Genomic DNA, 13,155 nt, shown 5'->3' with positions numbered 1-13,155 from the left:
CTTCAACAGCTGTTTCCTGCAGATGTCCTCAGTTCAACTTTAACTCAGGGTTTTACTGCTGAACGATTCAGTCCGTGTTTTAAAACGACCAACATTCAACTTTCCAACAACTCAGAAAGAGAAACTGTGTCCTTCAAAAAGATACGGCCCTCCTGTCACCATGACAACCAGTGGAACGTTAGTGGTGGGGTTACAGGAGGTCAACTCACAGTCAGGTGTAGATGTTAGCAAACTGGTATTATTTTATATATTCATTTAATTCAAGCAGTTATACTTTAGCCCATACTTACCTTCTCATAACACTATGTTGGGAACATTCTTCACATGTTTAAGAGAAACTAGATCAAAGTATGAGTTCAGTTCAGATTGATTTATTGGCATAAACACTTCAGTTATTGACAAAGTAGTGTAAAAAACAAATACAATAATAACAATATTTTTTTTCATAGATTACACTGAAACTAATTTTTTAACAATTCAACATAATATATCTTTATATAAATAATTAATATAATACAGAGGATTTACTTATCATTAATCAGTATAATACAGTGGTTTCTGCAGCTTTGTCTGGAGCTCTGAGGATGCTCACATTCCCCTGCTTTGTAAACATTCAGACATTCTTCCTGTTTCATAAATAGATGCTGCATTTGAGATATTTGAATTAAACATGCAACGTTTCGATATCAAAATAACAGCAGAAACGATCCTGAACAGCTAACCATGAGTGCTTTGCTGAAGTGAAAACTTAACTTTACACACCGTGAACACCTTGTGTAACTTAGGTCATGTGTGATGCTAGGCTACGAGGCACAACACAATATCACAGGTTGTTAACGTGTCTGAAGTTAGGAGTATGGAGTAGGAGTATTAAAGCCATGGATGAGAAAAATGAATGAGAGGAGGAAGAGTTTCATACATGATGCACTTTGAGACAAAAGTCAAATCACACTTCTGTATAAAGCAATTTCCAGGTCAAAATGCTCCACCACTCAATAGTAAACAGAAGCTTCTCCTGCTTTTTGTGTCAGTTTACTTGAGAATAAAAAGCCAACACTTTGTCAAAACACCTGTTAGGCACTTAGAAAGACAACATGTCCTCTGCTCATCTGCAAAGTCTGCCACCAAACACTGTTAAGGTTAAAACTAGCAAAAAACGCCGCTCATACACAAACATGTTTCCCAAAAGCTTCCTTTGTGGCGTCTCACTTCTTGGCTTTGTCTTAAAATTTAGCACATTTTAGTAAAGTGAGCAGCCGGCTGAGATTAAGAAGCTTCTATTTGCTGAGGTGACTCACTGCAGGCAGATCCTGTGGTCTGTGATCATTTATACTTCAACTGTATTTCTTACTCTCAGTGATGCAACCAAGACTTTTCTGCAACTGTATAACTTGAAATGTTTCAATCATCCAACTCCAACATCCTCCAACCCATGATTTCAAATCATCAACCTTTTTTTCCTTGTGATTTGCAGCTAAGGATCACCTGATGACTGATTTGACATCATGACAAATAACCAGGTTTAAATGAACAGTGTGTAACCATTTATTTCATATGACTGCAAAAGCAGAAGCATAATGCATGATCTGGTGCAGATTGGGGGGTGGGGGGAACTGCATGCTGTCTCCTTTCCTTCTGTCTCTGGACTTCTCTTCCACGTTCTGTTGTAAAAATGACATCACACATAAATTCTCCCTTGGATCAGATCTTTCATGGGATGTCTTGATAATTAATTATTCAAGTCCTGATAAAAACTCTAGAAATATACAGTATGCTTACCTTTTTTTAAATGTGGGTTTACATTGAATGCTTGTGCAGCAGTTCAGGGGGACATCTAAGACGGCTTGTCTTTGCTGAAAATGAATACAAACGGACAAGGCAGAACATCAGTTAACAACTTAGTCAATGGTTTAAAAAGCTCTCCAGTCTGCTTTCCCTCTGTCATGGACTCAGCTTCCTGAGCTTCCTTGCTTTTCTAAGACATATGAGACAGATGTGTGTGAACAACAATACGTTCAGAAAAAAGGTGCAGTGCGTATCACTTTTGACATTTTTACCTCTAAATACAAATATGTTTTCAGACAAAATCAGATGTAAAAGTATATACTCATCTTTTTTTAAATGTGGTTTACAATGAATGCTGGTGCAGCAGATCAGGGGGACGTCTAAGGCTGCTGGTCTTTACTGGATATAATGGACACAATGGAGACAAACAGACAAGGCAGGATAAAAGTCAACAACTTATTCCATACACTTTAAATGTTACAACTGTTGATTGGTGATGAAATTACATCAAATCTAATAAAATAGATCATCAGTTTTTAATAATGTTTATAGAATATCCTTTTAACTTGTCCTGTAAAAATAATGTTTCACACCTAAATTTAACATTTTGTAACACTGATGAAGAACTGAATAAATGTATACTTATCTTTGTATTTAAAGAGAGTCACTGAGTATGATGTCCTGGTCCAAAGACTCTGGTCTGGTCTTGTCTTTGAACCAAGGTGTCCTCAGGTCTTATATCGTCCTCTCTCTAAAAGACAAATGATAGACAAGGTATCTGACAGTCAACAAACAACTTCTTCTAGATTTGACAAACTGGAGAAAAAAAACTGGAAATCAATAAAAAAACATACTTTTTTAAATGAATGGAATCACAAAGTCTGCTGTTTCTTTTCTTGTTGATTGGACTCCTCTTATTTTTCTATGAGACAAATTGCACATGAGTCAGAACATGATGCCATATGTGCAGTAAATGTATATGTATGTTTATGTGTAGAGTTTATATATAGTGTATGTGTCCCTTCTTACCTGACTGGCTGCTCTAGTTTACTGGAAGAGGAGTGTAGGACAGGTTAACATCATCACCAGCTTCTTTCTTGTTGTTTCTGTATTCTTCTAGCAGCCTCATCGTCCTCATCCTCTTCCTCTCTTTGTTGGATGAGTATTGTAGTTGTCTCTTTGTTGTTTTGTAATATATCCTTTCATTCCTTTCTTGAGGTGAAATTTGAGGCTAAAGCTGCTTCTGATGAGTCCAGATTCATTCATAAAGTCACAATTCCCAAAGTTCCCTTGAAGTTGCCACCATGTTGGACACACAGGCCAGCTCCAAGAAATAAAGAAAGGTGCAAGACGCACCAAAAACACTGACCTGTGTCCCACCACCATGATGGAATACACTATTTACATTATGTCACCCTCAGCAGGTGTACATGGGCCCAGGTAGAGGACCACTGGATAGATGCTGGTCCTGCAAGACGCAAAGACCAGCCCTCAGGGGTCACAATACTCCACCTGGTTAACCTGCCAGATCCTGAATCCACAAAGGACACACCAAAAGCTCTTGTTCCTGTGTTTTCCTGCTTCTTCTTTAGACCTCTTTGTTTCATCCTCTTGTATTTTCTTTGCTGGATCTACAGTCCTCTTGGCTGTCTTGTTTTGTAATTTTTTTTAAATAGTTGCAGCATATATCCTTTTATTTCTGTCCTTAACTTCAGTCTGAATTTTGTAATGAGTCCAATTTCTTCAAAAAGAGTCATAGTCCTCAAAACCTCCCTCAAAGTTGCCACCATGTTGGACACACAGGCCAGCTCCAAGAAAGAAAGAAAGGTGCAAGACGCACCAAAAACACTGACCTGAGAACATCCACCATGATGGAATAAACTATATACATATGTACAATATGTAACCCACAGTCAGACATGTTCTTCTTGTGGGTACATGTGCCAAAGTAGAAGACCACTGGATTGGTGCTGGTCCTGCCAGACGCAAAGACCAGCCCCCAGTCTTCACAATAATCTAGATGGTGGACCTGCCAGATGCTGAATCAACATTGGATAGATCAGAGCTTCAGCACTTCATCACAGTCTCAAGTGTTTCTTTTGTGGAGACTGGCTCTCTTCCTCTGAATCCCTCTTCCTCTTCTTCTGTGTCTGTGGAGTGTACGCATACCTTGCAGACTTTCTGACAAACCCACAGAGGACTGACATGAGAAGGTGTCCATCCTGGCTGTAGGTGGTTACTCTCCAGCGGTTGGTCAGCTCAGTGCCATCAGCGTCGAACACAGTGGAGATGACTCTGCTGATAGTTCGGTCATCAATCTTCGTGAAAGTGACGCAGTTATCAGGGTCGGCCATCAGGGTCCCAAGGTCCGTCCTCTCAGGAAGAACTGGAGTCTGCATGTTCGGAGGGGGAGAGCCGGAGCCTGCAGGAGGCACCATCACACCATCTGGTCCATCCATTGGTCTGGTGTTCTCTCTCACGTCCAGCTCGCCAAAGGGTGTGGTCAACAAGTTAACATGAAGGAACACTTCGGCCTGAATCATAGGGAAGTCCTTTGAACCGGTGACCAGGTCGTGGTAAAGGCTCAACATGGAGTGACTCAAGACCTCAGTGTCTGAGCTGCACAGAGGCCGGTTCCTCAAGTTTGTAACAAGCATTTGAAGAACTGGTCCTGGCCTTGGGAGCTCCACTAAAGAAAAGAAAAAGGAAAACCTTTGTTACGTAACTTTGAACATGACTGGAGTCATTTAAGTCTGGATAAAAATGTCTAGATAGCTGTGAATACATGAGAGTGATGACAGTCAGTGCTGCACTTCAAATAATTCATCACCTGCCAAGATTTGAATTCTTAGATTGAGACATGTTAGATGAAGGACCTTGTTTTTAGAGTTCTTTACTTGTTTTTAATCTTTGGATGTATGGTTGAATCTTAAATTGATTATGAACATGTCTTTTTTGTCTCAGTTAGTCTGGGAATCTTAAATTGAGTGAATGACTGTTAAAATAAGCTACATTGGTTGTCTCACCTAAAGTCTCATCAAAATAAAACTTGTTTCAAGTTGATTTAAGAATAACACATGAGGCATCTCTTCAAGACACAGTTCAGCTTGTATCTTATTGATGCTCATAGTTCTGCTGTATGGTGATATATCTGTTTTAGTTTGGCTCTAAAGACTGTTGATTCAGTATGCATCAACCCTGAGCCACTATTTAAGTGTCCTTGATGTTATATGTTGTTAATCCTGACATGTATTAAATGTTGCCAGTAATCCAGTTTGCTGTTGTGGTTTCTGTAGAAACATTTCAGAGGTATATTCTAAGAATAAGACCTGGTTTAAAGATTTTAGTTTTAAGATGGGTTAGGGTTTATTTTAAGATGAGTCAGCTTATATCAAGAAACAGTGTAATCAGAGTTTTCTAATAGTGAGTCATTTTTTACTTAAATTGATGTTTTTCTTCCCCAGGCCTTAATTTGCTCAAATTTAGTATTCAAAATAAATACATGAGATTTTCTTTGCTTATATTCAGTATATTTCACTTCTAACTGTGCTGTAGGAAGTTTGTTTTTAAGTAGTTTGAGCTAAAAATCATCATATTCTACTTATTTCAACCCTTTTAATATGTTTCAGAGCCTGCTTATTTCTAGATTTAACAATCTCATTTTAAGATTTGTTATCAAGTTGAATTAACTCACTGCATGGACAGATCATTTCACTAGTTTTAAGAATTTTTCACCTTGATTTAAGTTTTTTTTACCCTATATTTAAGCTACCCTTTTTACAGTGTGTAAGTACATGTCTAAAATACAGATTTACAAAGCACAACTTTAAATCCAACTTTATCATTCAACTGTAAACAAATCCTCCAAAAATGTTGGTTCTTGAACTAAAGTAAATAAATGAGTAAAGTCAGTTTGATCTGGCTTTTAACTTTGAGTCATTTCCATTTAGCCCTGGACTGCATTATTACCACTATGACCATTGTTTTAGCATCATTTTACTTATTCTATTCTTTGTTATTATATCATATTTTATTTTTATATTATTTTAGGTTTCTGGTATTTTTCTGATTTTATTTTTTTGATTTGATTGTCATGATTTTGTTTTTTTAAATGACTGAAAATTCTTAATAAAAATGTTGTATTAATCCAAAACAATAATAAAAGAAGATGCTCAATTAAAAAGGGTAACGTTAAAAATCTAAATGTTTGCTTTTCATCTTTTCAACACAGTCACAAATCACACAGCTGTGACAACAAATCTCTTTAAAATGTCCATTAACTGAGAGAAAGATCAAAACAACAGCAATAGATCTATTCTGTTCTTTTCTGTCTCTGTTCTTTTGTGGAGCACTTTGGGCTGCATGCTTGAATGTATGAAAGGTGATATATAAATAAAAAGGAGTTCAGTTGAGTTGTATCATCATTTAGAACATAGTGGTGCAGCAGTAAGGGCCATGCCATGACACATGATTGAAATGACAATGATGTATATGTCCCTCTAGTTTGGCCTCATGACAGTAAGAGAGGCTGGAGTGAACATTAAAGTATCACTTACTGAAGTCAATAAGTTAGAACAATACTTTAATCCGTCAGAATGACACTTTCTGACTCTGTACAAAGTTTGATTGCTAAGTTTGAAGCTAATTATTGACACACTTTTAGCTAGGCTATATTTCACACAGTCCCAATGAAAGAACTTCTTCATATAAAACCATGTTCTGTAATGCTAGGTGTGTTATCTGACATGTTATTATGCTCACATGATTTCTATAAAGGAGAAGAAAGGAACAAGTATTTTGGAGGCTACTTATTTTACCATAGCGTTCATCGAGCACGCGCACGATGCCGGTGCTCAGCAGGTACTTCTCACGACGTAACCCGGCGGGGTGGGGCATGTTTACGACACTTCAACAGCTGTTTCCTGCAGATGTCCTCAGTTCAACTTTAACTCAGGGTTTTACTGCTGAACGATTCAGTCCGTGTTTTAAAACGACCAACATTCAACTTTCCAACAACTCAGAAAGAGAAACTGTGTCCTTCAAAAAGATACGGCCCTCCTGTCACCATGACAACCAGTGGAACGTTAGTGGTGGGGTTACAGGAGGTCAACTCACAGTCAGGTGTAGATGTTAGCAAACTGCTATTATTTTATATATTCATTTAATTCAAGCAGTTATACTTTAGCCCATACTTACCTTCTCATAACACTGTGTTGGGAACATTCTTCACATGTTTAAGAGAAACTAGATCAAAGTATGAGTTCAGTTCAGATTGATTTATTGGCATGAACACTTCAGTAATTGATAAAGTAGTGTAAAAAAAAAATACAATAATAATTTTTTTTTTTCATAGATTACACTGAAACTTACATTTTTGTAACAATTCAACATAACATATATTTGTATAAATAATCAACATAATACAGTTGATTTATATATCATTAATCAGTATGATACAGTGGGTCTTTGTATAAATAATTAATATAATACAGTTGATTTATATATCATTAATCAGTGTGATACAGTGGGTCTTTGTATAAATAATATAATACAGTTGATTTATATATCATTAATCAGTATGATACAGTGGGTCTTTATTATATTAATTGTTATTAATTATTATTAATTATTTATACACAGTTGAGGTTGCGTCTCGGTCGCCAAGTCCTCTGTGGTGAACTAACTTTTAACCGGTTTTACACAACTGTTTTTACGCTGCACTTTTCAGACTCCAATTGCTTTTAACTATACCTTTTACTGCACGTGGGGTTTCAATAATCAACTCCCTGGATAATTAGTTATTGGAGAAACAAACCGGGCATACGCTCAGGTAAACATGGCTCCACTTACCTCGCCTCCAGCTGCCAGAGCTGTGTCAGTCTTGACCAGAACATCCTCGAGTTGGAGCAAAGAATATCCACAGTCTACAAAATCCAAGAATCCGAGAAGTACATCGACACAATCCTCTTCGGCCCTGCATCAGTCACCTCCAGAGCCGATGAGCTGAATGACACGGCACCCTACACTTCACCGGCCACAGCGTCCACACCGCCGCTGCTCCTCTTCCTGCCCGGGGCAAGGCTCCCGAGGACCGCTGGCTACGGCTCGGGGATAAACCCAAGGCTCCAGTGAGCTCGACCCAAGGGCGTAGGTTTGATTTTTACATTGGTCGGGACAGCCCCCCCCCCCTCCCCCCGCTGATCGGCGTGTATCCGTGTTCATGCAGGGAAGTATGGAGAGAATATTGTGTCTTTAATATGCAATCAAAAATAATGGATTTAAGAACAAAAAACAATTTTGCAAACAAAATTATGATTTGAAAAATATGAAATAATGCTATGAATAAAGGAAATATATTTGTGATTAAAAATGTATCTTTATAAATCCACTCTTTTTTTGTTACAAACAAAATTATTATTCTCATGAACCACAGATTCGTTTGCGTTTCCAGTTTTTGCGTTTGCGTTTCCAGTTTTTGCGTTTGCGTTTCCAGTTTTTGCGTTTGCGTTTCCAGTTTTTGCATTTGCGTTTCTACATAACTGTCATGGGCGGGACCTCCCCTGAGAGATGCAAGAAGCCTCCTGATTGGTCAGTCTCACTCAGAGAGACGGTGTGACAACTTCCGCCCCAACAAGTTGTTGCCGCGAAGGGAGACATATCAACATGGAGAAACAGGTACGTTTTGAGTAACATACCTGTCTATTTTCTGTCTTATTGGTGCTATTAAGGTTCCACTTGTCGTTGGTTCTTCCAGTGTTTTTTTCCCCTAACCGTTTTAGACGGCGGTATCAGACATTAACACCTAACACGCTGTGTGCTCGTCAGAAGTGACTGACTTTATTACCGCCCGGCTTTAGTGACAGTTATCCTAATTTCATAGTTATCGGCCTGTTTATAAATAAATAAACAAACTTTTTCATTAGATATACTATCAGAACAAATCAGGAGGCGTGTGTGTGGATTGTTGAGGGGTCATTCCTCCTTTAAGTTAAGTAAAAAGAAACTAAAAGCATAAAAGGGGCCATATTTTCACTGATCTTCAACCCTTAGGGTTTGATCATGTTTTATTGATCACTGTCGCTGGTACCAGAAAGCAGCATCAGGAAGCAGTTTACTGAGGTAACTGTTATTATGACTGTTTTCACTCATGGAGAATCATTTCCCTTGTCTTCACAGGAGGATGGAGAACCATCCTGATGGACCCCAGGGTCAGGTAGGCATTTGTTTCCTCAATTTCATGTACATTTTCTCACAGTATTGTCATGGTGGGGGTTTAAAAAAAAGAAGACCCTCTCTGCATTGTTGCCAAGTAGTATGACAAGCATGCCAGGAATAGATTGTTGATAATACATGTACTCTGCATTGTCAAATAACAATGCTATGTATCTATACATCTTTTACAGTGTGATCGGCGTGCAGTTACTGAAGCTGCGCAGAATTTCATGTCATTGCTTAGCAGAGTAATGCCCGAAGGACAGGGTCAGAGCACCAGTAGGGAGAGGCCAACAGTGGAGTCTGAGATGACCAGGTGTAAAATTTAAGTCATAAAGGAGCCAGTTTAGTTGTGTAATATTGTCATTCACATGATAATTTTAGATACTTGAAAGGGATTCTTTTTAATTTTTAAAAGTGTAAACATAGTTTTTGTTCAAAAACATCCTTCAGATCCTTCCCTGGGTATTTCAAACCAAGAAACAAAGGTCCCCCCATCAGAGGCTACAAACAGGCAAGAACTGTGAAGAAGTGGATTCCACTTGACACTACTTTTTTTTTGCTCTCCTCCAAAACGGAGACCACTCCATCCCCCTCTGAGGAGCTGGAGCTCATTCAAGCAGGGCTTGGAAAGCGTACAGTGTCTATTACATCTGATGTAACTCACGCAGAGGTGGGATATTTAATGAACTGAAGCATACAAGTGTGGTTCAAGTAGCATGTTAAAATTGTTAATTGCATGACAGTAGATTAATGCTGTTTAGTGGAAGTTCTTTTTTTCTTCTTCATTAGTTATCCAGTTTACTTGAGGCAGCATATCCAAAGATGACAGTTCTTGAGGACAGATGGCTTCTCTTCAAAGCAGCAGGTGCACTTCAAGTTAAAGAAATTACAAATCAAGAAATGTACAGAACTTTAGGGTTATCCACTACTTTTATATTGTTTTACTTGCTTTAAAGGTGGAAATGGAAGAAGGAAGATGTCTGCAGTTGCATTAGAGGCAGAGGGTTACACCGGTTCTATCATCAGAAGAGCCTCAAGTGGAGGAAAACTTTTGTTATACGTGGTGCCCCTCCAAGATGAGCTAGATTTATCACCTCTCCCAGCAGATGCACCAGAGTTTGCTCTTATGCCAAAAACAACATGCAAACAATGCAAGGCAGTGATGCCACTCCAGATGTTGGCACTGCACATTGATCAGTGTTCCAGCATATCAGACTTGGACGATGAGGTAAAATGCAGTTTAGATGCAGGCTTAACTTTTTCAGCTTGGATCTCAAATGCCGAACTTAAAAGTTATCTGTTGTGGTGAGCTTTATCCCAAACCTTGGCATGTCTGTTCTGCTTCTCTGCTCAGGAGTCAGAAGTGGTGTTCTTGAATGAGGCAACATCTTTGAGCCCAGCCCCAGGGCCTAATTCAGATGTGCTACAGTCCTCTGAGAAACATTGCTCTCAGCAGGTACAGTAACATAGTCAGTTAACATTGAGAGGGGTTTGCAGGGTGACATCCAAATGTATCAAGTTTGCAACCAAAGTTAAGAAATACATTTGAATAGTTTCAAGTGTCTTATTTAGTAACTTCAGGTGCATCCTTTCAAAATATGTGCTTTAAAATCTATTGGAGCTCATATTCAATAGAATATACTTCATTGTATGTAAGCACAAACATGTAAATGAGTTAGGTCTTAGTCAGTGGGAAAGGAAAATGAGAGGTAAATGTTATTAATATTGAAACAACTGTTTATTTTGACAGTTGGCTCCTCCTAACCAACCTACTCCTTTTTGATAGCCTGAAGTATTTTACCACATTGAAGACTGACATACTATCTTCTGAATCTGAATGTGTCTGCACATAGGAAAGTGAGGTCAAATGTCCAATTTGCATACAAACATTTCCAGTGTCAGACATTGAGCTACATGCAAGCATCTGCAGTGAAAGGTCATTTCTGTGTCAGATTGTATCTTTTTATCTTAGGGTTGCTTGACAAGGGTTACATAGACAGTTCCAAGATTAATGTGTGTTGCCAATGGTCTTAATACAGATTCAAAGCACCAAATGTATTATTTTAAAATCATCTTCTGTTTCTACATTAGCATGGAGCAGAATCTTTGCCAGCTCAACACCGCTGAAACATGCTCCAGTCTGGATCAAATATCATGGGAACTATTCAAAGTTAATTAGTAATTGGGAAGCTACAGTAGATTGTGAACACATTTTTTTTCAATCAACAGTGAAGAAGATGTTCTTCAGTGGGTAATGGCACAGGTTGACAGAAGCAAGAACTTTGAAATCTGCGTGTCCAGAGACAGTATGGTTGACAGAGGTCTTAAACTCTGGAAGCGTAGAAAACATGGCAGTCCACTGAACCCTTTGAAAGTTTCCTTCCTGGGGGAACCGGGAGTTGACACTGGCGCACTAAGAAAAGAGTTCCTGTCCAGTGAGTAGTATATTATACACAGTATATATATATATATATATATATACACAGTAGACCTGTGTTGTGTATTGCAGAATAGCCTAAATACATTTTTTGAATTTGTTGCTGTCATAGTACAGTAACAATATTCTCTGATAGAATAGGTCAACCTCCTGCATGCTTCTTCAGGAGGCAGTATCAGAGTGGCGAGATACTTGTCTGTGGTCCATTGTTTAATCATTTTTTCTTTGACTGTAGCAATGGTTGCTGGAATCGAGAGACCACTTTTGAAGGAGAGAGTGAAAGGGAAAAGTGCCAAAATACTCTCTCAACGATTTGGATGATGAACTTTTGAAGTATGTTGCTCTAAACTTCCAGTCACCAATACTTTTATCTGATAAGCACAATTACACGACTATTAAAGAGTATTGTTATTAACATAGTGGCTTTTGCTTTGCTTCAAATGTTTATTGTGTTTTGCAAATGTTTTATGTACATTTACTGCATGAGAGTCGTATGCCTCCACAAGGCATACAATGCAGATGGTGAAAGTACCGTTGTAGGTCAAGAAGGGCCACAGTGGTTGTTGTGAACACTATATTATGGTGATGGTAAATTGTTGACAGACTGGGCTCTTATACTTTCAGGTCACAGTAATCATGAAATTTGGCCATTGACCTGCAGAATCAGTTCATTCTCAGTAAGAGTGCATATTCAAAATTGAAAGAAACAATGCCTTCAGCCCTGGCTAGTGCAGGCACAAAGGCATAAAACAGTAGGAAATATAGTTAATTAACAGTTATCCATATGGAAAAGTGTTAAACTTCAGCTGAGCAAATTTAAGATGATGGTGGTAATATACTGAAGGAAAAAAGTGAAGGCCCACTGATTGAAACACAGACTTTTTCATTGATATGTTGACAATTGTGATTTCATTTGCATTTTCCTAAACTTCAATTTTTGATGTTTTAAGTTTCTCTGCTGCTTTTAAGACAAGAACTGACTGTCTCACCACTGAACCTGTATGGAAACACATTGTTCTGTTTCCAAAACATTATGAGAAAAACTGACCCTAAAGTCAGTGAAACTGCTAATCATTTTGGCTTCAAAACAACAAGTAATGCTCAAAATGAAAGACTTCATGGCTCAGTGGATGTCAAATTGACATTTTTTACTTTGATAGATTACATTTGACATCCTTAAATGGTAATTATCCTTAAAGCTAATGTGGGCCTTAGCTTTCTTTGAACAGTTTACATAAAATATGGTAAGCACCTGCTTCCTCTGACTGTCGGTAATTTTGTTCTTGCAATTGCTGATTCCTTTGCATTTCACTCAGAGTTGCAGGTGAAATATTTGCAGTGAGCATTGCCCAAGGAGGACCAGCACCAAGATTTCTGCAGGAGTGGTGTTACCACTATCTTGTCACTGGAAACCTTAACACTGAGGGAATTCATGACAAGGACTTGTCACCATTCATCAAACGGTAAGTTATGGAGATTATTTCCAAGCCTGTCATGAATCTTTGATGTTTATTGAACAAATTAAGCTAAAATCTCAAACAGTTACTTTTTTTGTGCAAAGTGAATGACAGATTTGCACTTCATGTAAATGTACTGTACATGACACGTATTTATTAAAGATGTATGAATGCATATCTGTGTACAGGTTTAAGATCACACATGATATAATACACAGTTGAAAGCTTAATCTTTTGTTATGTTTATCATTTCTTTAGCTT

At 38.1% G+C, this 13,155-nt stretch overlaps 1 long non-coding RNA gene across 1 annotated transcript; it reads right to left on the bottom strand.

The window, feature by feature from the left end:
• Positions 1–1,521: 1,521 nt before the first annotated feature.
• On the bottom strand, positions 1,522–2,099 carry LOC117804924. The gene is made up of 2 exons (XR_004629296.1): positions 1,780–2,099; positions 1,522–1,661 (listed from the first exon to the last, which is right to left on the bottom strand). It is a non-coding gene; the product is annotated as an uncharacterized LOC117804924 (long non-coding RNA).
• Between the last annotated feature and the right edge of the window lie 11,056 nt (positions 2,100–13,155).

Source organism: Notolabrus celidotus, chromosome 21 (assembly GCF_009762535.1).
Source record: "Notolabrus celidotus isolate fNotCel1 chromosome 21, fNotCel1.pri, whole genome shotgun sequence".
Classification (NCBI taxonomy): Eukaryota; Metazoa; Chordata; class Actinopteri; order Labriformes; family Labridae; genus Notolabrus; species Notolabrus celidotus.
The sequence above is the reverse complement of the archived record's forward strand: the minus strand, read 5'-3'. Positions and strand labels throughout refer to the sequence as shown.